Below are 25,556 nucleotides of genomic sequence, written 5' to 3'. Positions count from 1 at the left end.
TAAACCAAGAACGTCAGTAGAAAACACGTTTAAAATATTACTTGTTGAGGCTCGTTTTAGCGCCCCCTGACTGTGGTGCCCCGGGCAGTTGCCTGGGTTGCCCGGTCCTTGGTCTGCCCCTGAATCTTTTATGTGATTTATCGTTGACGAAATATTCTCTGAACGTACATACATACAGACACACAGACGCCAATACGGACATGATAGGTCTTCACCCAAATCTGGTCGTACCTGGATTTACATTAGGATTTTTGACCGTCATACAATACTTCCTTGTTATAGTATAACATGAAAGCAATAACAGTCACTCACAGAAATGTAATAAGATTATGACACCCATGTTGTAAAGAGTTAGTTTGTACGTTCGACATTTTTCCAGTTAGAAATTGTTTTAAATTGTCAAGATCAAAAACGTAATTGATATTACTCTGCAATGTTTATTCGCGAAGTGCTTGGAGGGATTTAACATGCAATATCCTCCAAATGGTAGGGTACAAGCTACGGTAAAATTCTCTATACCAGTGAAATTCCGAAAAAAATGTAAATGAATTTGATGTATTACAAGCACCTATTCCCATTTGAAAAACAGAAAGGTGAATCCTATATGGCAGATCCAAAATGGCAGCAGGTTTGGAGAACATGTGTCGCTTGAGCCGTTAAAATTAGTACAATACACATTAGACCGCAGAGTATTTTTGATTTGAATCAATTTACATGAATCCCGAGGGGACACTTCGCGATTGTACCATATAAGACTCACTATTCTCAATGACGCTCACGCTCACTCGATTTCTACCTTACTACTTCGTTGGACTTGCGCTCATCTAGAGCTCGAGATTACTATCGCTGTATACTTGTTGAATCATGTCAAATGTCTCTGTGGTGGATTTGCTCAGTTTCAAACAGAATTTCACGTTCTTTTGTTGTTCTGACTTGTTGTCAATGGCGCATGTGGTCAGAATAGAACCATCTGCACAGCTCGCAATGTACACAGGATGATATGTCTTAATACACTAGCTTATGAAGTCCGTTGCTCCCTGTGCCTGTACGTGCAGCCTTGGGATACCATCTGTTGACGTGTTACAGCAATAGTCTCAAAAGCGTTTTGATACAACGTCGTACATATATTCAAATCCTTTCAAATAATATCAAGTTAATAAGATGAAAAAAATATGAAATTGAATTACCGTTTGGTGCTACTTTGAAATTGCCTAAAGCTAAGATGTATATACCAATTGATAGATCTCATGTAGCTGTACCAAATAATTTAAGTAGGTGTGAATCTTCATACGCAGTTTTTGGGAAAATTGAGAAAAACAATATTGTTGAAATCTAAAACGATAACTTTGCCATCTATTTAGATGAAGCTATACTGAAGTATATTGTAATGTACCACGTGCTGGTGTTTATAAACAATCACATGTGCTCCTGCTTGTAAACATTAACTACATGTGTTTACGCTTTAGTACTACACCTCACATTGGATTACTACAAAAAAAGCAGAGTACGAACCACCAGCACCACCTATAAGTCACATGATGACATGGAAGCAGCAGCGCCACCGCCACTCGGAGCACCTACATAATGAAGAGGATTCGATGGATAGTCAGCTGTCTTCTATTGGTCTTCCCTCCTCTAGCTTGCCTGGAGCTCTAGGAGAAACCCGACCTCAAAGCCTCTAGTCTGATACGGTATTCTTTGCTTCCCTTCCACCTGGCTTAGCTTCCTCGGAGCTCTGTGGGGATGTCACCCTCGGCTGCTTAGCCTGCTTCGGAGCTCAGTGACTTTTAACCCTCTCATTGTTTGCTTGGAGCTTTGGAGTTTCTTATGCCACTCTACTTAGCTTGCTCGAAGCTCTGTAGAGATCCTGCCTCAAGGCTACAAAGTTTTGGGTTACCTTTTGCTACCTCGCATTAGTTAAGAGAAAAGTTGTATTGTAATATTTCTGTAAATACTGTTTTTATAACAGGGTTTTTAATAATAAAACGGTAGTGGGAGTCGAATTTGGACTCTGATTTACTCAATCTAGCTCTACCTACCGCTTCAAACGGAAGAACTTTTACAACAATAATTGAGCTTTCCACTATTAGTCTAGAAAAGTGAAAGTGTGCAAATATTTTAATATTTATGGCGTTTAAAAGTATGCCATTCGTTGCCAATGTGATGCAGTTGATCGCTTTAGTTCTGCTGCAATAGCCTTTATACACCGGGCAGGGGTTTCAACGAAATCGTATACTCTCACGTAGGAGCGCTGGTGACCCCCTAATTACCACAGGGCAATGGTTGATACCTCGTTGGAAAGCTTTTGGAAGACTAAGTCTAACGTGATAACACTTGTGCAATTCCCGCCCTATTCGTAGAACAACAAGGAGAAGAAACAAATAATCCTTAAAAATATGAAAAAAATATAATTTGGTCGACCCTGGCAACCCTTACAGTCACTCTACGCTGACAAGATGAAGATAATGTTTAGGCAATAGACGTGTGACAATAATATTTAAAAATGGTAGCCATTGCGGCAATACAAAGCGAGATAAAAATTCAGAACAAAATTCCTATCCCTATAGATCATTTTCAAAGGGCTGTTGCAGACTTTCACGTTGTCGATTCTGGTGATCTCCCTAATTACCACAGATTCACGGTTCATACAACGTCGGAAAGCTTATGAGACACAAGCTCCAACGAGGTAGCAACAAGAATTATGCTTCTAGACCAATTGAGTGAAAAGATGTCTTATATGGAACCGTCCTAAAATAAATGTAATTTACGTAAAAAAGAAAAAAACGAGACAAAAAATTGGCCAACTTTTCCTCTCCTCTACCCATCCATATAAGTAACAAGTACTTTTGCAGGATATTAGCGTGTAATGGACTACTTTATTGCTTCACATACCAAGTTTTATGACTGTGCCCCAATGGGGGAGAGTGTCTCCCGAAAAAACATGATGCAAAAAAAAAAAAAAAAAAAAAAAAAAAGAGAAATTTATCCTCCCCTTCTACATGTTACGCTCGACATACATTAAATGCATATCTGCGGCAGGATTTATCCTTCAGGAGCATATTGATACCAAAATTATTTTCCTTGCTTAGTTAAGAGCAGAGCTATTAAGGTTTAAAGCCTTGACGCAGCAGTTGCGTTCAACGTTTAAAAGATATATTATTTATTTATTTATTTAGTATTTATTTACTGAATAAGAAATAATAAATTATTAAGTAGCAGATCGTATCTATTGCTCTTTCGTATTTCCTGTCAATAACACTTATATACTATTTGTACACAGGAAATTTAGAAATTGAAAATAACATACGTAGATTATATGTAACCTAGGAAACAAGCGTCAGAAAATAGCAACCTGTAGAGTTCACTGCAGTGATTGACGCGAAGGTAATTGGAGTTTTAATTGTGTCTGATAAAGATATAACAAACATAAACCTAAAAAAAAGCATCTGCTAACAAAATATTATCAAGAGCGCCAGAATAATATAAGAGTTTATAGCCCAAAGGGAAATAAACTATAACTTCTTTTAATGTTTCTAACATTCTGCTTTCAACAAGTTTTTTTATTTTTATTTTTAAACTTCCATTTTATAATTTAATTTCAACCTGTTCTGAATTTTTCTTCCTGGCATAAACTTAGTCTCCTCTTACCATAACATAAAATTCAACATTATGACTTATTTAAAACATTACTTTCTTTAATAAAAAAATAGAACTAAATTAAACTGTCGACATTCACATATAAAATATGATGGTTTCAAAGATCCTTTTAATGTCCTTCAATTTTGACATAATTATTCTTTAATCGTTATTTTAAGTTCTACAGTTATGTAGTATAGGATAAAAGTATAATAAACGCAAATGAATTATAAGAGAATAAAACTCACCACATGCTTTTGTCTATGATAAAATCAATATATCGTATAATCACGTATTGGTTGCATCATGATGGGGTTCTAGTACTAAGATTGTGTAAACAAATCATAACTAAATTTAGCATTAAAATTTGTAGTTATTCTTTTATATTTAATTGAATTTTCAAAGAGCATTTCATAACTTCTTTCAACTAGTTGTTATAGCTTGTGTTATACAGATGATTGAAACATATGAATAATAATGAAATAATTTCTGATTTGGGAAAGCTGAAGGATATGTGAGAATCTGGGATAAAAAAAAATGGTTGAATAAAAATGTAGAAGGTTTTTTTTTATTGAGAATCTGCGGTCTGTGTACGAAAGTAGAAGGGCACGTGAGAATTTGTGATCAAAGAAGTGATGGAATGGAAAAGTAGAAAGATATGTGAGAATCTTAGATAAAATAAAAGATGGAGTAAAAACAAATAGAATAATATATGAGAATCTGAGAAAACTAAAGAATTTGTGGATTGAGGAAGTAGAATTCTCTGCAAATTCTAATAAAATCAAATAACTAATAGATTCAAAAATAGAAGCTAATTGGAGAAGCATAGAGATTGAAGTTATTGATGGAGTAAATAAAAAGCAAGGCATTTGATAATCTAATAAAAGCAAGGGATGGTTGTATTAAGAAAGTAGAAGTACATGAGAGAATTGTAGAAAGTTAAAAAATTGGTGGATCGAGGAAGTAGAAAGACTTGCAAATTCCGATAAAATCAAAGAAATAATAGAATCAGCAACAGGAACTAATGGGAGAATCTGAGAGATTGAAGTCTTTGTTGAAAGAAAGCAGGACATTTGATTGTCTAAGAAAGTAAAGGGATTGTTGGATTAAGAAAGTTAAAGTACATGAGAGAATCTGAGAAAGTCAAAGAATTAGTGGAGCAACAGAATAAGAGAATGAGAGGATTTGATAAATCAAAGAATTGGTGAAATGAGAAAGTAATAGTACGTAGAAGAATACGAGAGTGGCTCAATAATTATTGTCCCTGACCTATAAGCAGTATTATTTTTCCAAACATTCTCCTTTCATAGCAATGCACTTCTTCCAGCCTATGCTGTAAAGCCACTATGTCAGCTTCAAAGAAAGTCTCTGGCTGAGCCATTTCTCCACAGCTTCAATAACAACTGCATTTGAATAAAACTTCTTCCCTTTGAGGTGATCCTTCAACTTTGGGAACAAATAAAAGTCACTACGGGCAAGGTCGGGTGAGTAGGGAGGATGTTCCAACACATCAAAACCAGCAGCATGGATTGCGACACCTGTAAGATGGCTTTTCTGGGCCGGAGCATTATCTTGGTGGAACAGCACTGTTCCCTGCAACATTCCGCGCCGTCTTTCCTTGATTGCTTCGCGTAACTTAGGGATTAGGGCTGCATAATAGGCCCCTCATGATAGTGTGTCCAACCTCCAGGTAGTCAATAAGGAGCACACCCTTCGCATCCCAAAAAATTGTGGCCATAACCTTGCGTACTGATGCTTGCACCTTGAACTTGCGTGGGAGAGGTGAACTGCTGTGCCGCCACTCCATGCTCTGTCGTTTGGACTCAGGATCATAGTGGTGGAACCACGTCTCATCCGCTGTTACAAATCTATCACAGAACGTTTCAGATCTGCCCCCATAGCCTCCAAACCAGCCCTTGAACATCGAACTTTGTCTTTCTGATGTTTACAGATAACATTTTGGGTACCCATCGAGCTGACACCTTTTTGAATACCAAGTGTTCATGCACAATGGTTTCCACTGAGCTTACACAGATGTGCATGATGTCTGCTAACAGTTGCAGAATGATTCGTCTGTCTGCTATAATCGTATCATGCACAGCATTAATGTTTTCTGGGGTGCATGCTGTTGTTGGATTACCAGCACCAGGGGCCTGTTGACAGCTTTCCCTGCCGCAACGGAAGTCGCGGCACCAGTTCTTTACCACCTGGTAGGAAGGGGCTTCATACGCAACACACTGATCATGTCCTCATGAATCTCCTTTGGGCTTAACCCCTTTTCCTGGAGGTACTTGATGACAGCTCGTTGTTCGGTTTTCTCCATTTTTCAAGCTAGGTGCCACCTCTCACACCTGAAACGACAAAAAAGATTATTAATATAGCACGTATGGTTCTGAAATTTAGAATATAGACATTTAAGACATTAGGCTACAATATTCCCCATCATCTATCCCCGCTCAAGTATTTTAAACATGCCGGGGACAATAATTATTGAACCTCCCTCGTAGAAAATTAAAGCATTGATGTAATGGGAAGGTAGAAAGACATACGAGAATATGAGAAAATCAAAGTAGAACATGCGAAATTTTAACAAAATCAAAGAATTAGGGAGTAAAATGGTAGAAGGACATGAAATAATTTGAGAAAATTAAGAAATTGTTGGCGTGAGAAACGAGAAGAACATGTAAGAATCTGAGAATATCAAAAAATGGTGGATTGAAAAATGTAGAACATGTAAGAAAGTGACATCGGGGAATTGGTGGATTGAGAAAGTAGAAGCACCTAGAAAAAATGATAACATCAAAGTATTAATGGAGTAAGAAAGTAGAGGGATATGGAAGAAATTAAAAGATTGGAGACATTTGTGTGATGAGAAAGTAATACATAGGAGAATATAAGAAAATGAAAGAATTGACGGTGTGACAAATTAGAAAGACGTGGAAGAATCAGAATAATCTAAGAACTGGGTACTGAAAAATAGAGACATGGCGAAATGAAATTTAAAAATTGGTGGATTGAGAAAGTAGAAGCACCTAAAAGAATCTGATAAAATCAAAGAATAAGTGACTTGAGGACATTGATTAATCTGGGAAATCGAGATCATTTATTGAGTAAGGAAGTTGAAGGACGCGAGAGAATCTGTGATCAGAGAATTGATGGAAAAGAAGTAGAAATGCAAGAGATAATTTGAAAAATAAAAAAAAAAATAAAAACTTGAATGATTAACTATAAGGACATAGGACAACCTGAGATGGGATGGTTAGAGTGAAAAACAAAGATTATATGGAAATCTGAGAAAATCGAAGAATTAACGATGCTAGTAAATAAAAGAACACGAGGAGAATCTTACAGAACCAAAGAATTAGTGTAGCTAAAGTAAAAAGTCATGGAATAATTTGAGACAACTAAACTTAGTGGAATGACAAAGAGGAGCAAGGAAGAAAATGAAACAATCAAAGAGTTGATGACAAGAAAATAGAAAGACATTTGAGAGTCCGAGATTAGAGAATCACTGGAGTGAGAAATTAGAAGTACCGGGAAAATATGATAAACTCAATTAACTGGCTGAGTGGAGGAGTAGAACGTGAAATATCTGAGAAGCTCGAGGACATGTTAACTGAAATAGTACAAAATATGATATGAATAAAATAGAGCTATTAAATATTAAAACGCAGAAGTAAATACAGTATACAAAATATATGATTTACTTAAAATCCTTTCTTTTTTCATACCTTACATGAGTTCGTTATTAGAATCTTTTTAATTTGTATATATATTTTTTAATTCTCCAAATCAAGTAAAGCTTGATAACATATTCATGGAACTACCATTGCCTCTCAAAATTATACCTTCCAGCTAAATTTTTAAAATATGGAAGACCTAATTTAACTGTTTTGCTTTCTCTTGATCGTTCTTTATAACCGATACATTTAAACTATACAGAAAGTTTATACTTTTCAACCAATTACATTTTCTTTCTATTAATATGCAGAAGTTCATTTAATAAAGTATTTTTTTTTTTAATCTTTGAGTTAATCAACCACTATGAATATTTTAGCTGTCATTCAAAGAAAACCATTGTCTATATGAAACACAAAGTTAGTTTTTTACAGTAAAAAAAAAAGACATTCTATCTCTGTGTGTGTTATTATGTAACCAGCAGAGATAACAATATAACTTTTAATGAAATAGTTTAGTTTACTAAATTCTCCTTCACTGTTTAATATATTATCATTTTTTCATCCAATAACAGTGTTCAAAAGTTAACATTATTATAAGATTCATTCTGATTGAATTCTTTTTCATGTTTTACATTTTTTTTATGACGCTACTACGTATACCTTCTTACAAATTTCTCACATCTTACTTACTCTAGGGTATGTGTGAAAGAATACTGGAATTTCGTGGTGCTGGGACTAATATAAGAAAATCAAAGAGTTGATGGTGTAAGGAAGTAGAAATACATTTGAGAGTCCAAGATCAGAGAATTGCTGGAGTGAGAAAAAAACAACGGGAAAATATAAAATAAAAAAATAGTTAAGTGGGAAAGTAGAACACAAAAAACCTGAGAAAATCTACGGACAATATATTTCGCTTTTAAAAATTTTTATTTTTTGTCTCCTTTCCTAAACTTTAAGTGTTGAATCATGAAATCTCCTATTTGTGGACATCTCTGGTATAAATTATGATAGAACGCAGTTTATTGGCAAGCATCTATTTTTATTACAACTGTGATTTCGAATAGCATCTGTCTTTGCAGCTTTGGCCGTGTAACTTTATATGCTACTTAACTGTCCGTGCTTATTGTTGTCATTGGTCTTCGGTTTCAACACTGTCATCAATGAGAATGACAAGTTCTTAGAGGAATACGCAGTTCATAAGGCATTATGAATCAACGTTTGCAAAACTAAATAAATAAATTAATTAATTAAGAAAGATCCCAGCATACCCTTTCGGCACGTGAGGTACGAGTTCGATTCTCTGTGGAACTTAATGTTGTTCGGATACTATGTTTAGCTTTCAACCCAAATCTCGTACAGCCTCGGTTCTCAACGAAATGTTTAATTCCAATTGTAACAATTAACCGACCTGTTCTGTACTTAACATACAACATTATTATGGCACACAGCCTATTCTGTGGACATGTATAAACACAATATAGTGGGAAAGTAAACTACACTCATAATAATTAGCTTTCAATAATAGTTCGAACATTGTCTTTAATTAGAATGGCATATTCGTAATCCGTATACAAGTATATAGAACGGAATTGATGTTAAATGTTGTCTTTTCATAACAACACGGTTGAACCGTTTAAAACGAATTTGTGAACTAACTTAGGACTTGAGTCGAAATGTGTTTTTATTATTACATTTTGATCATCATCTATCCACAAGTTGACGTAATTGATGATAAAAAGTGTCCATTACACTACAATAAAGCGATTTCCTTATTCTCTCTTGAGTGATCATTACCAATATGCGTTGATTTGAACTTACATAGAACTTGTACCAACGTTGTAAGATATTAGGCTATCTAGTTACCTGTATATTTTTTTTATTGGTGTACTATTAGCCTACAATTAATATTTTTTAAAAAAAATATTTGTAACATCGTTAGAAAAAGAAACACAATGTGTGGAATCTGCTAGTTAACAGTGCACTTTGCTATATACACAGTACACAATCAATAACAGTTTCTCCCAACAAAATGAAAGATCTCAGTCACTATTAGCCTCGAATTACATTTATCTTATTGTGCCACGAAAGTTCGTTTCTTCTATTTCCTCGAAAATTAGGCATAAAAATTTATCATCAAACATGTTATTTTCTTCTTCTCTATGTAATATATTGGTTGATATATGTATTATTTTTGGACAATATTTTAATTTAAAAAAATGAAATTTAAGAGTTAAGGATAATTTTATCCTATATCTCATCTAACATTAATTTTAGCCTATATCTCATTTAACGATAATTCTAGCCTATATTTCATCTAACGACAATTTTATCCTATATCTCATTTAACAATTATTTTAGCCTTTATCTTATTTAACTGTGCACTGTCGTCTTGCTAGTGTCTTAACATATAGTTCACTATAAGGTTCAGTATCAGTTCATCTCAATAAGCACCATGGCTCTCGTACAAAATGATTTTTTTTTTAGGTTTTACAAATAAATTCGTTTCTCTCCATTTTCTCGAAAACTACTCATGAGGTTTCACACTTACACAAATGATTTTGTTCAGGTTAATAAGATATATCGATTGGTACCAGGTCTCATCTTCGGACATTTCTTGAGCTCGCTCGTGGTTAAGCGGTTAGCGTCTCATCTTTTTGGAGGAGACCCGGGTTCGATTTCCGGAAGGATCTCATGCGGTTCGAGATCCCACTTTAAGCTGTAGTTCTACGTCTCATATTGCATCGCTGCTGAATGGGATTCTAAGCTGAAATCAAATTTTGACATTTCTTTTTCGTCAAACAGTAATAATATTGTTCAATTATTTATGATACTTTTGTTTCGCCTTATTTCTTAGTTTTCGTCACTTTCTTATTATTTTTAAGCTTTCTCGTTAATTTTCTTTCTATTTTTCAATTTTCAGATAACATTGTAATTAATTTAACTGAATCCAAGGAAACCTGTCTAACGAAGTTGGTATGACTAAAACCCTATTTTACCTGCTCATGAAACATTTCTATATAACAATATGGTGGCCACTACTATTGATAATTTCTCTACTAAAGGCTCTGTCTAGTTATTTACATTTAATTAAAAATCCTGTTACTGAAGCCATAACACATACATGAGTGTTCATACTGGTGTAGCGAAATACATAAAATATACAAATACATTATAATACTTAAATTAATTAGAAGAATTATCGTGTTTTTGCTTTGCTTTTATTCCTTGCATCTGGAGTTTCTGCAGTTGTTATACATGTTACTACAAGTTTAACAGCGCTAACTTCTCCAGAAGTTTTGGAGAGTTGTTTACAACATAGATAGGAGGGAAGAGAGTTTCTGGGGTATTTACCGGCTATTGTGACGTGGGCTGAATGTTGTAGTTCAGTATTCCAAACAATGCAATACCACAACTATTCAAATAGGAATAAAGGAACAAGTAACACAGATAAGTTGTACACACATCCAGGCAGCCACAAACTGATTGCCACAAATCCTTTTATTGTATGTATTTCTATCATTCTAGGAAGACTATAAAGTGACTCCAAGGTTTTGTATATACAGTATTTGTGGTTGCCCAAGTGGGAATCAAGTGTTGTTTTCTACAATTAACGTCATGTTTGTTTGTTATGTGATTGGCGCAGGTAAAAGTTATTTAATTGATTCTTTGATTAGTTGAGTTCAACGTTGCTCTTCAACACCTAGATATATCAAATTAGAACTACTACTTAAAGTGATAACCGAATCATTTATCTAGCACAATTTTATTTTAAGGTATCATTAATATATATTTTATTTCACATTTTAATAGTATTTCTTACTCACAACATTACTATAATTAAAACTCTGCATAACTATGCATTACTTTTATAAGCAAAACTAGTAGATTGTACGTACTTCTCATGGGGAGAATACGTTTCATTTTGAACATAAAGATAAATGGGGTAGAATTTGGATTTAAACAGCATCGAAAATGTCACTGTTCCTCTCAGCGACCCCGAAAACTATGAATCAAGCATTAATATAAGCCAGTTTTGATCATTTTTAAATATCTCCTACTTTCTTTCTCCTAAGGTTTACCGTGTAAGTGAAATGATAAAAGACATTCCAAGCCCAAACCTCATCTCTGTTGAAAATTTGATCGTGATTGGTCGGGTAAGTTATAACGTATTCTCCCCATGCGAAGTACATGCAATCTACTAGTTTTGCTTATAAAAGTAATGCATAATTATGCAGAATTTTAATTATGGTAATGTTGTAAGATTATGGTAATTATGGTAATACTATTAAAATGTGAAATAAAATATATATTAATGATACCTTAAAATAAAATTGTGCTAGATAAATGTTTAAAATTTTCCAAAAAATGTATTTTTTGGTGATTTTTCTGTATATTTAATTCTTAAACATAATTATTGTCTAACGTGTGTCAAGTACAACCTGAAACAATGATTCTATTATCACTATATACGTATATCCTTCTTTTCCTCCCCCTCCCGTTCCTTTCTCTGTTCTTGAGTGCTTTACAAAGACATCAAAACAAGTTTCTTTCCCTGTTGTTAACGTTTCCCCACTTCTGTCAATTAATACAGCAAGTAATTGTATTATCTTACCAATAACAAAATATAAAATTAGAAAATTATTTACAGAGTTCACCTATTGATTTAAGTAAGTGTTGAAGACACAAGATAGAAGGTTGACCAAGATAAAGGATTTGCATAATACAAAAATATAGGCTTCTGTTTGGTTCCTAGAAAAACTGTATACCTTATAGAGGTGTGTCCAGTTTGAGAAATTTTACTGTATAATGTGAAGTACAGAATAATGCATATAGTATTTTGCATATCATTATGTAAATAAATTCGAAGGAACGCACATGAACGTGTCATCCGGATATCCGGATAAAACCTTGTCCATTTGATAAACATAACCAAGATATGTTCATGCACAAACAATTAGGTACCATGGACGAAGGAGTAAGTCCCTGAGACACATTAACCCTGTTAGTACAAAGAAAATCGTAGATTCGCACTTAAATAGCTATTGCATCAACACTGTTCATTGGAAAGTCATGATTTATAGTCCATTCTCTTCAGCATAAAAGAAGCGTCTCAGAGATGCTATGTATTGGGGCCCATAACGTAATTAAACAGGGAAAATTGGGAAAATGTCGGAATAATTCCCTCCAGAAATCCCTCCCATCAACTTTGGATCCTTCTGGAGTGGCCCCGAGTAAAAGCACACAATCCAAATGTATCTCGAAAAATACTATAGGGGATAAGAAAACACTGTACCAAATTTTGTATTGGTAGACAGAATAGATATGAGGGAAAAGCTTGTGTACCAATTTGTGTATGAACATATCTTTGTTATGTTTATCGAATGAACTAGGTTTGATTCGGATGTCCGGATGACAGATTAATGTCCGTTCCTTTTTAGTATCAGCATATCAAAATGTAAACGTAGGGCAATTTGCCTATTACGTAAATTTTGTTATCGTTTGCATAATATTTAAATAGCATGAACGTCTGACCTGAAATAACTGTACTTATTCAGAGGGTAAATAATCTTATGTATTTATTGCTCAGTTATCTACATAAATATTCATAGCATGGTCAAATGATACGTGAAGCAAACGTCCATAGAAGAAGACCCTGATCTACATTTCGATGCTTATTAATGAGAAGCAACAACATTTATTGGAATTTTAAACATGAAGTTTACTTGAATGAAGATAGGAAGAAGAGCGCACCAAAGAAAGACATTTTTCTCTGGAGATTCCGGGAACACAGATGTGCTTAGATTTGGTAGCAAACTCAATATTCTAAGTTCACCTAAACAGAAAGAAAAGGAAGGTTTATTCTTCTTTAAGAAGGATATAAAGGATTAATAGTGTGATTATAAGTTGGCAGACTGCTTCACTGTTGCCACAGATCCTATGTAGGATACTGTTCCAGAACACGTTCTTTCTTGCATGGTGATGCTAGAATAACGCTTAAAAAAGGGCTACGTTTTCATCTTTCTGAACTATTTCGCAGTTTCTCCTCCAGAAGAGTCACTTTCAATGGTCAGACTCAGCGAGATTATCTTTGTTGTCACGAATGACGCTATGTTCAAAATTGTTACTTGTTACTTGTTACTTGTAACTTGTATTTATGAAATTTGAAAATACAAGGATCTTATCATGATTATCAATCGGAAATTTCGAATACCTGTAAAATTTGCTTTAATCGCGTTTATCTTCGAAACGTCTCTTCAAAATTTCTTTTAAAAATAAACATAGGTTCTTTCAAACTGAGTGGTATATTCGGACACTTGAACAACCTTGTAATTTTCGGATGCCTGAGGAGAAACATTGGCATTTCTGGACAACTGATTGTCTTTGTAAATAAACATTATTTATGTAATAATCTGTCCACATAGTGTATTAGCTATTACTTCTTTATTATAGTGTTTTGCACAATGTTTTCAAGTTACTATGTCTGTGTGTGTTTGTGTGAGCCGTTGTGAATTCACATTTGTGATTTTACAGATGTCGCCACCGTACAGAGGTGTCACAGAAAGATGAACAGTGTGCTTTGTAAAAAAAATATTTTTGCACTTATTTCACGTATTTCATTATGCCCGTACGCCGTACGTTGTTCGTATTTTGGCCCGCAGGACAGACCTTCTATGTTATGTTATGGCTGTGGAGACGACTGTTTTTTGGTGTTTTTAGCCCCATATGGTCTCGTAGTTCTTTCAAACCATGAAAATGTTTGTAGTAGTCTTTGAAAGGATGTACGTTTACCTTCTCGAAACTATAAATAGTTTTACAAAAATTTTTATTTACGGTATTTTATTAGCTAAAACATACAAACATAATCTTAGTACCAAACAAAATTCCCAGATGTGCTCAAATGTATTGTTAGTAATTATATAATAATATTTGGCCGATATATTTCGTTTTCTTCTCGCTAGTATCAAACAAAATGCCCTCACTACAATTAGTTATTTCACTATAACCCACTTGTGCCACATAGAAGATGGTTTCAACTTTTCTTGATGATGCAGCAAATCAAATTTATCAGCAGCATAACGATTCGTTTCCGATTTCATATGGTTGACATATCTGGTCCAAAGAAAAGATAAGATAATCTAACGGAAAACATGAAGGATCAAGAGCAACGTTAAACCCTACTGTTTCTTCGAAAACAGGCAAACACACTTGGTAATCACGAGAAGACCACCTTCTGTCACTCACTTGTACATTACTAAGTTATGAACTTGCACATGAATCATTCTGCAACACGGAATTATCGTCATTCGACACAGAACTACTGTCGCTTTCTCCGTCCATCCATAGTAACTGAAAGTCTGGATCATCATCTCCTTCTAAATCAATGTCACTTACGTCAGATCCTGATAATTCACCAAGTACATCTATAATATCCTCAGCATCCACATAATCACGGCTGTGTGTGGCAGCCATTTTATCAAAGTGCAGACGTCGAGCTCAACTAGGAAGAAGGAAAACTGAAGAGTACTAGTGCTGACATGTGTTGGCCATATGACTAATGAAACATTTCTCTTCAATGTAATAGGGACGAATGCCATGTGTAACGTACGTTTAAAATGCAAAACGTACGTAGTACGGGCAACCTGCAGAGACACAAAATACTATCAATATACCGGTACGGGCAACGTGTAATATTCTACAGAAATGATTTCTGCCATAAGTGCGCTGCGTGCCATAAGTCGAGTCGAGTCTTGAGTACACATGTCATATGTCCAGTTGTCTAAACTTTTCAGGAGACTGTTTGGAAGTTTCAAAATATTGGCAAAAATCAGGATCGTGACTGAAATAGTTGAACATTCGGGAGTAAGTTAAACATGTTATTGGCGTTTTGATGCATGGTAGTATATCAAACTATCGTAGCAGGCGTCAAGCCATCGAAATAGCTAACAAAGTCAATATTGAGAAAAAAAAATGAATATATATGACATTTATGCTCTCAAAATTTTATATGTTTAGCAGACTCTCGAGTACATTTGTATATAATTGGCTTAGTGAAAAAGAACACACAGAAAGAGATATTTGCAAAATCAGCACTGCTGTCTGCTAATATGAAGAAAAATCAATCACTTACATTCAGTGACATTGGAAAGTAATGCACCATGTTCGTAAGTTTCATAGTAGTTAACAAAGACCACATTTGGACTTGATTCCGAATTAATTTAAATAAATGATTTAATTGCCAAATTGTCCACTACAGTGTAGAGAGTAACAAACCGGAAAGCAGCCTTCCAAATGTTTAGGAAAACCCGCCATCTTGTATTTTTGTCAGGAATCTTATGTCTAACTGAATCTTTAAGAAAGAATTTTGTTCATAGATATTTATCACCATATCATTACGTTATGTACTTCGTTTGAAAGTTTACAAAAAAATAAATTCACAATATTAAAATATGCGTCTGGTTTGTCAAATGTAGAAGGAAAGAACGACGAAAATAAATTTTGTAGAAATCGAAAAAAAAATGTTTTTGCTAATTTCCTCTGGCAGTACTGGCAGTATGACTATAATAGTTTCAAACTGATTGAAGGTCATTTGCCATATATTCTCTCAAACATGTACATAAATGGTTTATGTACGCTAAACAATTAGACGGAAAGGGTAATCTTTAGAAGTTGGTAATCTTTCCCGTATACGTGTGATGTGGATTTTGACAGTATACGACCCCATCCATAATACTTTGGCCAACTCGGACATAAATTGATTTACTACCAAATTATACTAGACAACATCATATTAAAAACCCGCCTCTAAATACTCGGGGAAAAGACGTCATATTGACTTTTTAGCAGCAATCTTCTAGCGAGGGAAAACTTTTTAACCCTTTCCGGCACCTGGTTTTTTGGGCTATTTTTTAGACTTTCAGTCAAGCAGCTACTGCATCGTCACTATTTGTCCTAGGATCATGGTTCATACCTCATTCTCTTCAGAATGGAGCTGTCTTTCAAATGATACCACCTGCATGCTCATACCATATACCAGGAGCGGGAAAAATGATGTCAAAGGGAAAATTTTGGAGGGAAAATTTTTTCTCGCACTTTGGGCCTCTCTGGAGCGGCCCTGTGTGAACGTAGCCATATAAAAAATCTGATAAATAGTACTTGGTATACTAAATGTGTGTGCTAAATTTCAAGTTTCTATCTTGAATACCAAGGGCGGGAGAAATTTTATCAGGAATTCCCACCATGCCCCAAATTACCGTAAAACATCATGATCTCAGATAAAAAATTTCCTGAGACATCCCTAATTACCCTAGGGTCATGTTTCGGCCATCATTCTCTTCCGAATAGAACTGCCTTTCAGGCGGTACCATTCACTTGTCTCCATCATGTATCTAAGGCGGGAAAATGAGGAAATAGGAGATTTTTGGGTAAAAATATCCCTTTTTTCAACATTTTGACCCTCTGGATCCCCCCCTGTTTTAACGCAGAAATCTATAAAAAATCTGGTAAATACTACTCGGTGGACTGCATGTTTGTGCAAAATTTCAATCTTCTACGTGTAAAAATAAGCCCGCCAAAAATACTTTACATAACCCCCCCCCCCAAAAAAAAAGTATTACACGAAAATACAAATTTTAGACTTATGACGTCATCACCTTCTATGTCTCGACGCAGGAAGGTTTGAAACCATACGTAATGTGTTCTACAATGTTTCTAGACTTGAAAAAAAAAAAAAAACGGACAAAAAAGCTCAAATAGGAGAGTTATAACGCAATGTACCATAAAACACCCCGTATGGTACAAATTGTACCATGGGATCCCCAAAGGGTTAATAGAATTTGATGTGTAGCTCCTAATTGAAGTATCATAACATGTTATATCACGTTTGAAAGCTTGTGAACCATAAAGCCAGCAAGTATATAGTAAGTTTACCTTATTTGTGATGTGTAGAAATAAATAAGGATGAAAGTTAAACTTCTTAAAGGTCTGAAACAGATTTTTCATATAAGAAGGTCTGACAAAATCCTCTAGCTTTGGCTACGACGGATCCAACATGGCTTAAGATTTTTTTTTGGTATATTTCTCTCAAGATAAACTAAGAAGTGTTTTACTGAATACATCAAGCTGGAAAAAGATTTGCTAAACGAAATTTATATTATTAAAAGAAATTAACCTACGTCTTGATTTTGTGAAATATAAATTTCAGTAGTTAAATCAGAATTAACGCTTTGTTTCTGACGTTAGAGTCAATGGCTTCTGCTCATTGTGCACACAAAGAGATATGTGTGTTTATGTATTGAAAAAAATATTCAAATAGTTCTTAATGTTGCAAGAGGTATTTGTTGTTATTATAATGAAATGCGTAAGTACATGTTTCAAGATAAAATTGCACAATCCTAACTATATATAAAACTACATGAGCTGACATAAATTATTGAGCACTTCCTGTAGGGCTACAATGATTAAATTTGGCATGATTGTAGCTTTCCGGAACTAACCCACAGGAAAATTGTCAAAAGTGAATATTTTTAATTTTTAGGGGGACTAAAGAGGGGATGAAAAATTTCCCCATGTTATTTAAATGAACCTTTTTTTGGACTTATAATCTCATGTTTTAGGTACTTAGAACTGGAATAGAAACTTGAAATTCGGTATGCTTACACATTTTCCTTAGCTCTACCTAAGTAAATGAGTACAAGTAAAAAATTCCGACGTTAGAGTGGTTTTATAGGGAACTGAAAAATCTTTCCCATGTTATTTATATGGGACACCTTTTACACCCTCAAATTATTGGGCACTTCCTGCAGGGCTACAATAATTAAATTTGATATGATTATAGCTTTTCGGGACAAACCCACAGGAAAATTGCCAAAAGTGAATATTTTTAATTTTTAGGGGGTCTAAAGAGGGGATGAAGAATTTCCCCATGTTATTTTAATGAGACTTTTTCTGGATCTATAATCTCATGTTTTAGGTACTTAGAATTGGAATAAAAACTTCAAATTCGGTATGCTTGTACGTTTTCGTTAGCTTTACCTAAGTGAATCATCAGAAATGAAAATTTCTAACCGTAAAGTGGTTTCATGGAGACTGAAAAATCTTTCCAATGTTATTTATATGGGACGTCTTCTATACCCCAAAATGTTTAGGCACTTCCGGCAAGATTAGAATGATGAAATTTGGCATGATTGTAGCCTTCCAGGACTAACCGACAGAAAAATTGCCAAAAGTAAAATATTCCAACTTTAGAGTGGTTTTATAGGGAACTGAAAAATCTTTCCCATGTTATTTATATGGGACACCTTTTACACCCTCAAATTATTGGGCACTTCCTGCAGGGCTACAATAATTAAATTTGATATGATTATAGCTTTTCGGGACAAACCCACAGGAAAATTGCCAAAAGTGAATATTTTTAATTTTTAGGGGGTCTAAAGAGGGGATGAAGAATTTCCCCATGTTATTTTAATGAGACTTTTTCTGGATCTATAATCTCATGTTTTAGGTACTTAGAATTGGAATAAAAACTTCAAATTCGGTATGCTTGTACGTTTTCGTTAGCTTTACCTAAGTGAATCATCAGAAATGAAAATTTCTAACCGTAAAGTGGTTTCATGGGGAACTGAAAAATCTTTCCAATGTTATTTATATGGGACGTCTTTTATACCCCAAAATGTTTAGGCACTTCCGGCAAGATTAGAATGATGAAATTTGGCATGATTGTAGCCTTCCAGGACTAACCGACGGAAAAATTGCCAAAAGTAAAATATTCCAACTTTAGAGTGGTTTTATAGGGAACTGAAAAAATCTTTCCCATGTTATTTATATGGGACACCTTTTTACACCCTCAAATTATTGGGCACTTCCTGCAGGGCTACAATAATTAAATTTGACATGATTATAGCTTTTTGGGACAAACCCACAGGAAAATTGCCAAAAGTGAATATTTTTAATTTTTAGGGGGTCTAAAGAGGGGATGAAGAATTTCCCCATGTTATTTTAATGAGACTTTTTCTGGATCTATAATCTCATGTTTTAGGTACTTAGAATTGGAATAAAAACTTCAAATTCGGTATGCTTGTACGTTTTCGTTAGCTTTACCTAAGTGGATCATCAAAAATGAAAATTTCTAACTGTAAAGTGGTTTCAAGGGGAACTGAAAAATCTTTCCAATGTTATTTATATGGGACGTCTTCTATACCCCAAAATGTTAAGGCACTTCCGGCAGGATTAGAATCATGAAATTTGGTGTGATTATAGCCCTCCAGGACTAACCAGCAGGAAAATTGCCAAAACTGAATATTTTTAATTTTTTAGGGGTCTAAAGGGGGATGAAGAAATTCCCATGCTATTTAAATGGACGTTTTCTTGGGATACAAAATCTTATCTTTTTGATAGTTGAAATAGGAAAATAAGCGATAGAATTGTGGGTTCAAGTGGTGCGAGGCCGTAGGCCGAGCAAAGACAACGTGTTGGAGCAAAGCCCCCAGATGGGCAAATTCAGGAAATATGAAGAGCAAATTCACGAAATTCACTGTTGATGCAAAGGGCGATAGATAGGAAATGCGAGGCCGTAGGCCGAGAAACTCGGGGGTCTGGGGGCGGAGCCCCTAGCTGGCCAAAGGCTAGTCATAAAATATAAAGTCGTATACGCAATGTTTTTTTTTTTTTGTCTCCTTGGACATGGTTAATTATTATACAACCCATTTATACTGGAATAAGACATCGAGAAAAATCCAATGACATCTTCCTTCCTAAAAAAATGGTCATTACCCTTGTGACGTATTATACATCTACTCAAAACTTATTATTATTAGTTTAAAAGTTTTCAAATTTAATAACAAAGTTATTATAACTTTTATCAATCATTATATTGGAAGTTAGACTTTAATAAACAACAAACTCACGGATAGCAAAAAAGTTTGGTATTTTTTCTCAGAGGCTTTCGTCTAATAATAAGTTTTCTTGAATGAAAAAGCCGTTTTAATGAGGATCCTTCTTGTAAAAAATTCTCTCAATTGTTTATTCTAATAGAATATTAAAAAAAACATTAACCGACTTGAAAGGAAACGCTAAACAGTAACAGGGAAAGATCCAGAACGGACTTCTAGGGGGGCGGTCTTTTGTAATACTGCTACTTAGAGCTACTTTTAAGAGCTCCAAACTCTCGGACGGGTTTTATTCATATATAAAATAAGAAAGCATCCTCTTCTGTGGGGTGGGGTGGGGGCGATTGCCCCCTGGATCCGCTCCTGAACAGTAAATAATAATAATAATAATAATAATAATAATAATAATAATAATAATAATAATAATAATAATAATAATAATAAATCATTTGAAAACAGAAGGTAATTCATTAATATAAAACGTTTTGAAGTCTACGCCAAGCGAAACAAATTAACCCCTCATAAAATTATCATCGAAACAAATTTTATATTAGATATTAATTTGTTTGAGTTGGGAGGCCCTGCGTAGCGTAGTCGCTAACACTCTCGCATTCGGTGCGAGCCCCGGGTTCGATTGCCGGTGAGGCACTCGGTCGAAAAAGTGTAAAAAGCTTCTTCAGCCCAGCCATCCTGAATAAGGTTTTCTGTGTTTCCTCATTCACACCAGGCAAATGCCGGGATGGTACCTCACTTATAGGTCCCAGGCCGCTTCCTTCCTCCCCTTTCTCCGGATAGTATGCTCGCCCAGGGATGTCATCCCTCATATGTGATCGGCTAAATGTTCACAGACGCAGAAAGCCCAGAAACCTAAATCCTAGATCCCTTGTTTGACTTGGGACAGACTTCAAAACTTTTTATAAACAACAGTAAGAAATTACTTTCTGCCTTTAAGCGTTTATTATTATTATTATTATTATTATTATTATTATTATTATTATTATTATTATTATTATTATTATTATTATTATTATTATTATTATTATTGTTGTTGTTGTTGTTATTATTATTATTATTATTATTATTATTTTGTACTTTTTAGCACTTTATTTAAAATCGGTTAATACTGTTTCTTATGCGGTTTTGAAGTCAATTATTATTTCTTAAGTTTATTATTTTTTCCACTTTTCCGTTACCTCAGACCTAAATTAACGGTGTAACACAGCCTACAAAACATACCATATATATATATCGGGTGGTCCTAAAGTGTGGAATCACCTTAGTAAGTGGTGAACGGTGCAGAATATAACCAACGGCACGAAGTAGTTGAGGAATGGGGGTGGGGAAAATGTGCGTGGAAAAATCACAATGATGCCCGCCAGCTTGAATTTTACGCAATTGCCTTAAATGAAAACCATGACATGCGATATATCATTTTAATAGAAAAGTTTCGTAGAAATTGAATATTACTGCTATTTTTGCTGTAGCATCAACCATTAACAAGTTATAACTATTACTTTACTATGTCCCCAACAAAACGGACTCAAAGTTACAAGAACATTCAGGTCGATCGTCACATGCATTCTGAGTTTCCGATGCAAAGTGTCAGCTGTAATATTGGAACATTTGTTAACAAATCGTTCCTTGAGATGCTGAATATCAATAATTTTTTTACCGCTTACACAACAGACTTCACATGGTCTCATAGATAGTACTCCAGTAAGATCAGGTCAGAGGAATCGACGTAGTCATTCTACAGCACCTCGCCGACCAATCCATGCGTTAGCAAACTGGTGATCGAGGTACTTACTCACGGACACGCGTACCATAATGGGGTGGAGTGCCATCATGGTGGAAAACTTATAAAATGATCCTTTTTCCGACAACAATGATGGTAAGATGCCATCTTCTAATATGTGCCGATATCCACCGCTGTTAGAGTCCCATCGATGAAGCATGGATCAATAACGCGAGTTCTCGACACGACACACCAAACCATCACCTTGCTGGTATAACGATACTGGTTCTTAATCACCTTAATTTTGAGCCATTAAAACACATCAACTATCTTTTATACACTTAGTTTAATAAATGTGATGGAGAAGTGTACATTTTACTTCTACACAAATTTTTAAGATGTCTGCTTAACTCTCACAATAATTCTATTTATTTTTGCTGTCATGACGACGACATCGAGATTTTAGATTACATAAAACATTTGAATAATCTTTTTATATATTAACATTATAACCATATTATTTCTTTTTCTTCTTCTACTAGCAGAACCTGCCTAGTATATATTTAAAATATTTAAAACACATTATAGCCCAAAATTACAAGTTAATAATTGTTACAAGTAGAAATATACAACATACCGTTGTACTGGGAACACATGTAAGTGCATCAAACCCTTAGTGACTACTACCCGACTAGTACCGAAAGTCCTGTTTGTTAACCTCGGCGGACACGTAAAAGTTATCTCATCAGTAAACAATAAATCAGAGTCTTTGTCGGCTTTTGCGGTGGTTGTTGTAAATGCCCGGTGGATCATTGAGCCAATTCCAAATCACGATCTGGATCATGGTTGTTGCCTCGCTTGTTGTAACGGGTGGTCTACCAGTTTTGGGTCGATCTGGCATAGATCTGACTTCTTGGAAGTTCTTCAGCACTTCGAACACGATACCTTTCCTGGTGGGAATCCTCTCCGGATGACGACGGCTAAAATGTCTGCAATGAGCCTGCTGCTTCGTTCCCCAGAAATCAGCATGATCTCAATGCGCTTTACATGCGTCTAGGTTATCTTCTACTATTAAGTCATCTGCAAAGATACAAAGAAACAATCATAACATCTAATGGTTAGTGGTAGATCAAAAATAACAGAGCCATTCTATTTATACAAGAATCTGTTATTAAAATGAGATATCAAGTGCCATGGTTTCTACTTGAGACAATTGTATAAAATTCCAAGATGACGGACGCCATTGTGATTTGCCCTTAAACATTTTCTACATCTCTATTCGTCATTCATTCGGTCTCATAGTGCCGCCTAATGAAAGAAAATTGAAAATTAAAAAAAAAAATGGATTGGAATGTTTTTAAATTCAAGTCCGTAAGTTTTGAGCACAGCCCAAGAAATTGATAATTGAAAATATTTAATAGATAAAATGATATAAGCATGTTATAATAGTGACTTTCACATAACCAGCTGAGAGAATTCACTAAATAAATTTGCAAGTATGTGATAGTCATATAACAGCAAAAATACAAACAGGATCATAATTAGATATTTTACTTTCGTAGATACAAGAAACTTTGCGCCTCTTTATATTTGTATGTATTCAATTATGTTATGTAGACGTGTGAGTAAACTGTGTGTAGGTATTGTATAGGCTTGAACAATTCAGCCGTGTCCACTTACATTGAACTACCAACAGCTGGACGAACCGCAAAGACCAAATAACCGTATTCAGCTGGCAGCCAATAAACAATAGTCTTCGCTCCTTCCAGTGCCAGTAGCGTGGTCATAAAAAATATTCAATTGCGCTGTGATACGATCTTGTTTTCAGTATAGATCTTCCTCAAATATTTTCCTCGGCCTATGGAACCGGGAGGTTCACTACTGCGTTCATAAAAGCTCTCCATTGACTTTTACCCTTAGGCAACTGGATCCAGTTTCTACTTGTATTCGTATTTCTATGAGATTAATCTTAATATTGCCCTCCCATCTGTGCCTAGGTCTTCCTAATGATCGTTTTCTGATTGCATTTCTAGTTAAAACTTTGAAAGCGCTCATACTTTCTTCCATTCTGGCTACATAATCTGCCCACCTAACCCTCCTAGATTTGATGACTCTAACAATGTTTGGCGAACGATATAAATTATGTAGTTCCTCGTTATGAAGCTTCCGCCATTCCCCATTCCCGTTTCTATTGGGTCCGAATATTAGTCTAAGGATCTTGTTCTCAAGTGATTTCAATCTACGTTCTTCCCTCAGAGTAAGCGACAATGTTTCGAAATCATACAGAACAACAGGTATAATCATCGTTTTATATATTTTAAGCTTCAAATTCCTCGACAGAATTCGCGACGACAAAATATTTTGAACTGAATAATATGAATTCTTTGCTTTTAGTCAACATATAATTTCTTCGTGAATATGGTTTTGGTATGTTAATATTGATATTATGTTTATTAGTGGCAACCTTTACATAGACCAAATCGGCCAAAACCTGGGGGATGCGGATGGAAAGGTCTCGCACTTCAGAATAATACTTACTTTTGATTTTTTAAAAATATTTATGGACAACATATTTTGCGTCATTTAATATGATTGAAAAGTTTACAAAATTCCAGAATAATCCTGGTTAAGCGGATGGTTCTCGTCCGGCATCAGTTTTTAGGCTTTCAAAGAAATTCGTTTTTCTCAATTTGTTTGGGGGATGGGGAACTACACGTGGGCATGAAGGTTTACAGTTACACATATGATTTTGTTCAGCTCGTTGAGGTCTATTGCATGGTACATGTGTTAGCTTTGGACATTAAAAAAAATCCTTAAACGCTATTAATACTGGAAAAAAATAAATATTTCAGTTTTACATCCCACAGTTATGCCGAATACTCTAAAGGAAACGGTGATGATGAGAAATGAACACAATGTTTGTCCACCACAAAGCTACTTGGATCGAGCTGGGATCAAACCAGGGACTATACTCACCAGAGACGAACGCTATCATTGAGCCAACTATGGGAGAATAATTTATAATTCTTTTGTCTTATTCGTTATTTTTGATTCGTTTTCTTATTATTTTAAAGTTTCCTCATTAATTATCATTACGATTACATCTCGGATTTCCAGAAATAAGTTTATACTTATTTTAGCATATTCTAGCAAGGAGGCTTCAAGGAAGTTAGTGTGGATAAACCATTTTCACCTTTTGATGAAACGGCCGTTCATGACAATACGGTGCTACTATTTTGAATTATTCCCCTACTAAGCACTAAATAATTTTTAATATTAAACTTAAACCGTTGTGACTAAAGCATGTCTGAATGGCTACAAAACTGTTCATAGTAGTCTAACAAAATATGTATAGTATACAATACATTTCAAACCTTAAATTAGCATATTATTTTTCGCTTTTATTCCCTACATCTGTCTTTTCTGTGGTTGTCATGCTTGTTAGTACAGAAGTTGGCCGCGATAACTTCTACAGGAGTTTTGGTAAGCTGTTTACGACACAGATAGGAGAGAAGAGGGTTTCTGGGCTATTTATCGATTCCTACGACGTGAACTGAATGTGGTAGTTCACCACTTCAGACCATGTGGAATTACAAGTACTCAAATAGAAATATAGGAGCA

At 34.8% G+C, this 25,556-nt stretch overlaps 1 protein-coding gene across 1 annotated transcript in view; it reads left to right on the top strand.

Moving 5' to 3' along the window:
* LOC145663733 (uncharacterized) overlaps nucleotides 1-25,556 on the top strand; it is an 896,365-nt gene that overhangs the window by 463,013 nt on the left and 407,796 nt on the right. The window lies entirely within an intron of this gene.

Source organism: Thermobia domestica, chromosome 11, assembly GCF_964235325.1.
Source record: "Thermobia domestica chromosome 11, izTheDome1.hap1.1, whole genome shotgun sequence".
NCBI classification, from domain to species: Eukaryota; Metazoa; Arthropoda; class Insecta; order Zygentoma; family Lepismatidae; genus Thermobia; species Thermobia domestica.
Note: the sequence above shows the minus strand (reverse complement) of the source record. Positions and strands in the feature narration are given on the sequence as shown.